The sequence below is a fragment of the Lolium perenne genome, chromosome 1 (genome assembly GCF_019359855.2).
Source record: "Lolium perenne isolate Kyuss_39 chromosome 1, Kyuss_2.0, whole genome shotgun sequence".
Classification (NCBI taxonomy): Eukaryota; Viridiplantae; Streptophyta; class Magnoliopsida; order Poales; family Poaceae; genus Lolium; species Lolium perenne.
The window spans coordinates 84084673-84092751 of record NC_067244.2 but is presented as its reverse complement, the minus strand read 5'-3'; the positions used below and the strand labels follow the sequence as shown (position 1 = coordinate 84092751).

The following is an 8079-nucleotide window of genomic DNA, read 5'->3' as shown; positions in this document are numbered from 1 at the left end:
CCTAGCTGCAGCCGCGAGATTGGGGATCAGACGAGAACGATCGCGCACAGAGAAGACCCGAGCGTGAGGAGCCCGAAGGTTTAGGCGAAGCGGCCGGACGCGGCCGTGATGCTGCTAGCTAGTTGCCCGCATGCAGGGTGTGTTGCCTAAGCCGCTACTAGCTTCTATTGCTTGGCTGCTGCTCATGCGAATCCCACGGTATGATTGCTGCACCCTCATGGAGCTCTCACAGCGCTTTGGATTTTCGGCCGTCCGATCGAGCTGACGTGGCGCGATCTCGGCCGTCGTTCCGTCCAGGGCGCTGAGGCCCTCCCGCAGACCCACTTTTTATCCATGGGTCGCGAAAAGCCCCGCTCGGCCCGATCTCTCGCTAGCCCTCCACCAATCGCCACGCCCCCAATCGCTCCCCAATCCCCACTCCTCTGCCCGTCTCCTCCCCTTCCTCTCCCCTCGCGCCCGCATCCCCGCCGCCGCACGCCTCTCTCCCTCTCCTCCTCTCCCCTCGCCCGTCCTCCTCCTCTCTCCCATCGCCACCATATCTCGTCCCTACAACTCTCCATTGCGCCCGGGGCCGGCGAGGATCTTCTCCTGCACCGAGAAGCAGAAGGGGCGAGTTCGTGGGAGGAACGCCGCCGTCTTCAGCGCAAGCCGTCAAAGAGAGGAGGAGGAGGTGCTGTGGCAGCGCCTGGACTCGCTGGAGGCCGCCAGAGATCGAGGCGCCGCAAAGGAGATCGAGGTCGTCGACGACGCAGGTCAAGTGCGAGGAGTGACCCGGTGTGGAAACCCTAGCCGCCATGGTCTCGTGCCCCCTCGAGCTCGTGCTGATTCACGTCCTACGGCCCCTCGTCGAGCTTGTTGTCGTCTTGCGAGCCCAGGTGAGCCGCCGCCAAACCTCATCCTTGGTCTCCCCTATTGCTCTGCTTCCATTCTTCCCTCTTTCTAGGTGGTGAAAGGTTACGTCATTTTGATTTGATCCCCACAGTTGCTCACATCAGATCTCCAGAAAATGATAATCAGATCTCCAGAAAATGTTAATGGTCAAAAATTGTTCGCCCACATAGATATTTATGAGATACTATTACAAGAGGAAGCTGAATGTGACTAGATGTTGACCACATGGAATAGTTTAAATAGGTAGTTTCCAAGATCATAACCGACATGAAAAGCCACTTCTTATAACTTGCAATCTTGAGCTCAGATATGATGCGTATTGGCTCAGTTATCTGTGCGTTTTTCTGCATCTTTGAAGTTTTATTTATAGCCTGAAGGTTTAATCTGTTGTAGTTGGTTGGCGATTTTATGTAAACAGTTGCAGGCCATTTTTATCCACTTCTCTTCATTCTCTTGGCAATGCCCACTTTTCCTTGTTCAATTTGGTGCTCTTTTTGTTATGTACAGGTTGCTGCTGAATTGGTTCAGAATCAATTACATACGTATGCTTCCACATGATTGATGATGTGCCGACAGGAGCGGTGTTAAATTTTTTTAACGGTCTTATTTCTATCTACAGATTACTAAGTTCACTGTGCAATATAAATATTCTGTATCTAAACTAAGTTACAACCTGTTTTCCTTCATGATGACAGGCTCAGAAAGTTGATGGTGGAAGGGCTGCTTGAATCAGATGCTAGATAGTTGCAGTCCTCTAAGGAAAACGGTTCCTACTGTAAAATGAAATTCTTGAGCGATAGGTATATATTGTTTCTTAAGACTGGATTTTATAGTTGTTTTGTCCATGAAGTTAATTGGTTGAATTATATATAGAACTTGCCTAAAATTTCCACTGTTTGCATTTTTCCAATATTAAGTAGCTACTCATGTACAATTTCATCGCTCATCTAAGAAGAAAAAGATCTATCATTCAAAAAAAAAAAGATCTAAACCTTCTAATTGTTAGGACTGATTTGAAAACTCGGATAAGATGTCTACCTTACAATATATATACAAATAAAAAATTATGCTACATGGAAACTCTAATTATCCTGCAACATCTTAGTATACTTTTGTCGAGATTTGATTTCTATCTGCGATTTATTGGGTAAAAATCTATAAGAGTGGTCTGGTATGCATAACTGAATACGTCCAGACCATCCAATGAAGTTTTATTATTCAGAAAAAGAGGTCCTTTTGTGTTGCGCACTATTTTTGCTCCTACTTGTGATGGCTTCAGTTTGCCTTGCGTTTGTTTTGCAGCTTGTAGTCGTGTTTGCTGTTATTCCTTTACTGTGTGCGGGAGGTGCTGCAATATATCAAGTAGTTATCCGAGTTACTTTTTTCTTTCACACTTCTCTATTTATTTTAACAAAATTGTTCTATATTTTTCTCTTGCTGACATGAATTTATCAATTAAAGGGTGCAGCTGTTCCATGATCCCCAGTTCGACGGCCAGCTTGAATAGCCGGCCCAGCACTATGCACTGGTAATATTGCTGAGAAACAATTGTTGATTAGAGATTCAATATGGTTTTTGGATCTTTGTTCCGTCGGAATACTGAGCATACACAGTGATGATTCATTGCTTGCTTTTTAAATCATACTTTATTATTCCCCCTTTTGACTATTACAGTGTGTACAAGCAAGGTATGGATTGAAGCAAAAGTCCTTAAACAAGCAACAAGTGATGACATGATCTCAATTTGCACTACAGGCTGGTCACCTTCTCCAAATTCTTCAAATGTTGTGCGCTTAAGTGAAAATGAGGTGGGAATATCTCGACAAGCCATTCTGATGTGTATTCCATTGGTACTTTGTTCTATGCATCTCCACCAAATAACTCTATTTAGTTGTGTCCAGCTATTGTAGGTGATATCTAATATTGCTCTTCGCCATTCCGCTCTACATAATTATATATCATGAAACACTTCAAGAGGTTTACTTTTTATTTCTTGGGGTGTTATTCTTTCCTAAATTTAGTGTACATTTTTATCTCCTTAAATGTTGGTTAATATCAGGAAATATGGATCCATACAGTTGTGGTTGGTTCTTCGGGAATTCACAGACATATTGTTTATACTTTGTCCTACATGTTATAGGATGTAGGTTGGTGTTTCATGAAACTCATAATCAGATATGGTGATTAAAACTAATGGTGCATTAGTATCTTATTAAACTATGGCAAGTCAACCATTTCTTGGGAATAGTGTTATATCATATCAATCACTTGCATCCAATGGTTTGAGGAGATCAGAATAAGGGTCTAAATAATGTGCTTGCTTACTATCCACTTGTACGTATACTAACATTGGAGTATGCGGCTCTGTTCAGCGATGGCCTTGATGGAGCTTTTCTGATAGTCTTGCTGGATATCTGAATTACTACTGAGTGATGAGTGATAAGTTTTTGTCCTTTCTGCAAAAAGAAGAAATTGTAAATTACTTGATATCATGACTTTTGTTTAGTACGGACTTAGTACAAGAATGATGATTTGTTGCGTTCAACTGTAGCATATTTTACCCTCGCTGATATAAATTTGAGGTTGCATGTTATATAAAAAGAGCGCCATGGTTATTTGAGACAATTTGGTAGTCAAAAGGAATCTGGTGTGGCTGCACTACCACTTTCTAGATTGAGGTTTTGTGTTTTTGTTTGTTGCAATTAGCAGCTTTTGAGTCTGTTCACCGTAACATGAGATTTATGCCACTTTGAATCAGTTAACCATGCTCACGCTAGGTGAAATTGGGTGATTTGCATTTATGATGGTTATTCTGTGTAATCTAGCTTTTGCCTTTGGTTTATGGAAATGCTAAAATAAGAAAGCTAGAAGAGTTTATGTTTCTCATCTCACTTTTATTTTAGTGCTGGAATCAGCCTTTGGGCTTATTTTGTCCTCCAAAAGATATATGAAGCAATCAAGTATTTTCCTGGGAGAGGTGGCAACATCCGTGTGTTCGATCTGTTGGCATGGAGTGTGGCACCTAGGCGGCTAGGCCCTGGATATCAATGGCGACGAGGAGCAGGTGTTGGCCATCGCTTGTCTGGTAGTGAGACACATGCGACTGGTACAAATGTAAAGGCCTCCTTCCTCGCTCTGCATTCATGTTGGTTTTTCTTCCCGAATCATTTTCCTATCAATGTTATTTTGGCACCACCAAATTGCTCACCTAGCATTTTCGATGAAGTTCTAAATGTGTTTTACCTTGTGGGTACAGGGATATTGAACCCGCTAACTAGAAGCATTTGGGTAGGTTGGTGCCTAAGGACCCTGTTGAACACAAAAGTATCCAAAGATAATTAGAGTGAGAACCTATCAATTTTGTTGCTTGATTATCATTATACATGTCTACTTCAAATATTGTGATATATCAAGGCGTCCTTTTGAGTTTAACTTTATATGTCCACTTAATTTACATTTTTTGTATTTATCAGACCAATAAAAGGCCCAAATTATAATTAAGACATACTTTTGTTGTGTGTGGCACTAGGCATTGAAGAAAAACATCCTACAATTTCTAATGGTGTACCAGTTAACATTGTTTAAGTTTTTTTGGAACAAAAACATGGCCACCACCATTACAAACCTGGGTCTAAGGCAAATTAGTAATACTAAAGCTGGTTTTTAAAAGACAAGTTTGTCTCTTTTTTTTTTTGGAATACTCTGCAGTTTTATGAACAGATCCTGGAACAAGCAAATGAGTGATCTGTTAATTTATTTTACTGCAGTAACCTAAATATCTTTTTACAAGATTCAGAAATCATCTGCTGCATCAGCTTTCCCTATGCAGCACAGTGAACTTACTAAGAAATTTCAAACTTCTCACAGTCATGGAAGACACTAATATCCTGGTCCTGGAGATTCTCTTCATTTGATGGATAAGGTAGATGTTGTTGATTCCCCATGCTTAATGCTGTGTAAAAAATTCATGCTTGATTTCTTAAATAACAGAGCAAATGGCTTTCATAAATTCTTAAATCCCTATATTTTACAGTTATTGTTGTCCGAAAATGTTTGGTGAGCTCATGTATCTCACCAATGCAAATAAATTCTTGAATCCTGGATGTTCTATGCAAAACCTTTGCTAATAATGGAATTCTACATGAATTTATATACATAGAGATTGGGAAAGATTGTGCAAGATGCTACTGTAGCATTAAGATATTATTACCACATTATCTCCGATTTTTATCATCCACGTTGTGGTCAGATACCTTTGTTCTTTGCTTGAGACTATATAGTTTGATTAGTTTCTTGCTTACTTGAAAAAAGAAATACCATAGATATTAGTGTTCATTATTTGTCTCGAAACTATAGAAAGTCCGTGCAAGAAGATACTGCAAAATCTTTAGTATTAGGATATTATTAACATGTTCTCTCCGACTTTCGACATACAGTATCATCCACGTTGTGTTCAGGTCAATTAGTTGTGTGCTTGAGACTACATAATTTTATTAATATCTTGCTCACTTGAAACAAGAAAAGCTAGAGATCTTAGTGTTTATTATTTGACTCGAAACTATAGAAATGCCATATTCTATCCGTCTTGTATTGTTTTTTTGGGAATTGAAGTATGCTCTGACGTAGGATTTTTTTGTTAGCAATTAGCATAGTCCCGGTCGTAAATTATTACAGTGATGTTTTTGTTTCTTTGCCTATTTCCAGTTGACATGTAATATTTTGTGTTCATTGCCTTGTTCAAAATGCATTTGCTCATGTTATAACTGATAAAATTGTTTATAAATTCAGATCCTTAGTGCGATATTTTGTCATGATTTAGAACTAGGCAGATATATATTATTTCACAGATGGACGAACGGCTCAGAAATGACATGTGAGTCCTATCGCAGCCTGCAGTCTAACACTGACGGCAGGAAGCCCAATGACATCCTCTTCTTCTCCCCTGGTTGTTGGAGGATGGCTCACAACAGCATGGAGCATTTAGCGCAGGCGATATTCTTTCTGTTTCTTCTGTTTTCTTCTTTGGTTCTTTCTTCTTTCACTTTATGGATTTCAATCGTTAGTTTGCACATGGTGAGATACCTATTTTCTTGAATTTTTCTGGGTTGTTTTGTGGTGCATGCTATAATTACTACTACTTTTAGGTTCTGATTTTCTTGCAGCGCTGATGAGATGACACACATCTAGGAGGATGCTAAGCAATGTGGTGAGGAACGGTGGTTGACTGGTTGCTCAGCATTGGTAGTAGTGTGCCCTCGAAGTTCGACAGCGGGTGTCACTGATGTGGTAATGAAGAGTGGATAGGGAAGAGAAGAGGGCGGCTATGAGCTCATGTTTTTTAATCTTCATCTAAGGTCATGAGTCATCTCCCTTCTACCCACTGAAAATGTAATATTTATGCAATGTGTTATAATATAATTACATTTGTTGTGAGGCGTTTGCTTCATTTATGTTTCAGATGAAATCATTGTTCTATTGGGAAAGGATTATTTCTACTTCACTGGTTAGGGTCAAGCCATCTTCGAAGATGGCTCCAAGGTCATACGAGCTCCATTCGGTTAGTTTTATATCTTAACTGAAGCAAAATTTCCTTCTGTAGAATGCGTGTAACAAGAAGTTAAGCAAGTATCCTACGAATTTAGTTGGATTATCATGCTGATGTTGTGTTATTGCGTTCTAATGACTTTTTCCTTTCCGCACTTTTAGAATCACATCAAGAAACTAGGAGCTAGGCCAATCCTGACCATTGTACCCAGTTTTTTCTTTGCTGATTCCATATGTACTGACAAACTAGGGCCGCTGCTGAGCAGCTGAGACCTCTTCATTGTGGGCCCGGTGGTTGGCCAGGCTCCGCCTTCTCCATCCTTGCTTGACGACCTCGTCCTGAGCACAGCGGAGAACAGGTCGCCGGGATGGATATTGCAGCGGCTCGTCGTCTTCTCCCGCAGCTAGCCTTGTCCCTTTGCCTCCCCCTTTGGTTTGATTAACTAAACGATAGGTGCACCTACACTTGATCTCAGGTCTCGCTCTCAGTTTACCTCTAGCAGGCTCAAATATTTTTTTCTCAGTTCTTCTTTCCTACGAACTTGCTATTTCAGTTCGCACAGGTTTATTGGACACGAACCCATACTTTCTAATCTGAATAAGGTGGTAGAGCTTGTTTTGCAGCCAAATATTTATTTCTGCATAAATTTTGTTTAGGTCATTGCAGTTGTTCATGGTCTACGAAGCAAGATTTTTTTCATTGTGCAATGACTGTTCTGATTCAGCCCAACAATTCAGCCATGTGATCTTGGTTTACAGTGTTAAGAATTATTCAGCATGCTCTAAATTTTGGCGCGCTTCATCATTTTGAATTATTTACTGAAAATGAGCAAATGAGTCTGTGCACAAAACAAAATACTAATGTGTATTCATGGTAGCTTTGCAGGACAATCCTAGGGGAAGAGATCCTGAAGATCCATGTCAATCCGGGATGGAAGAAGGGCATGAAGATGAACGAGCATCGACACACAATCACTGCGGACCTGGTGTTCAGTGTTCACACAGGATGGCAATGGAATGGTGGTGATATAAGAGGTGCTCCTCACATGCCCTATTAGTACACACTATAGACATTGGACATGTGCAACCTGACGGTACCTGATGCCTATCGGATAATTATTCACTCTTTACTTAATGCTAATTATCATCGATGTTTCCAATTGTAGTATATAAAATAAACATTGACACAAACTTCACGGGATCGTGCGCCAAGGCGCACAATAAAATCTAGTAGCTGGTATTGCTTGGCTAGCTGTCCGCGCGCATGTTGCTTTTGCCCCGCGCGCATGCTCGCCTGCCGCCATGCCGCGCTCCTGCCGGCCACCGCGTCGCCCCATGTCCTACCGTGTTCGCCTGTAGCCGTGAGCTTGGCCATAGTTGCAAAATTTTAGCAAAATAGACAGAAATCAGCTGCTGGAGGCGGTTGTACGAACGTCGGCGCTGGAGGAGCGGTGAGAAATCCGTTCAGTTTTGGGCCTGTAAATCACCCTTCGATCTGTATTAATAGAGGTCGAGTGTAAAACTTTTCGGGGCCCTGAAAAGTTTTTCGGGCCGGACAGTGAGTTCAGTATCTGTTATGCGCCACTTTCGACCCTAACCAGTAAATCGGCCGGAAAAATACGGTTCCGGCGTGATTTACGGGAA

At 41.4% G+C, this 8079-nt stretch overlaps 1 long non-coding RNA gene across 3 annotated transcripts; it reads left to right on the top strand.

The window, feature by feature from the left end:
• The first annotated feature begins 204 nt into the window (after positions 1 to 204).
• On the top strand, positions 205 to 7626 carry LOC127303783 (uncharacterized). Of its 3 annotated transcripts, XR_011755968.1 has the most exons (14): positions 205 to 875; positions 1399 to 1491; positions 1587 to 1691; positions 2194 to 2253; positions 2353 to 2419; positions 2566 to 2699; positions 3795 to 4005; positions 4148 to 4234; positions 4659 to 4813; positions 5781 to 5964; positions 6036 to 6245; positions 6350 to 6448; positions 6686 to 6911; positions 6990 to 7626. It is a non-coding gene; the product is annotated as an uncharacterized lncRNA (long non-coding RNA). The 3 variants fall into 3 exon arrangements; XR_011755969.1 differs by lacking the exon at positions 5781 to 5964 and having other exon boundaries at positions 4759 to 4813; positions 6054 to 6245; XR_011755967.1 differs by having other exon boundaries at positions 4759 to 4813; positions 5781 to 6245.
• The last annotated feature ends 453 nt before the right edge of the window (positions 7627 to 8079 follow it).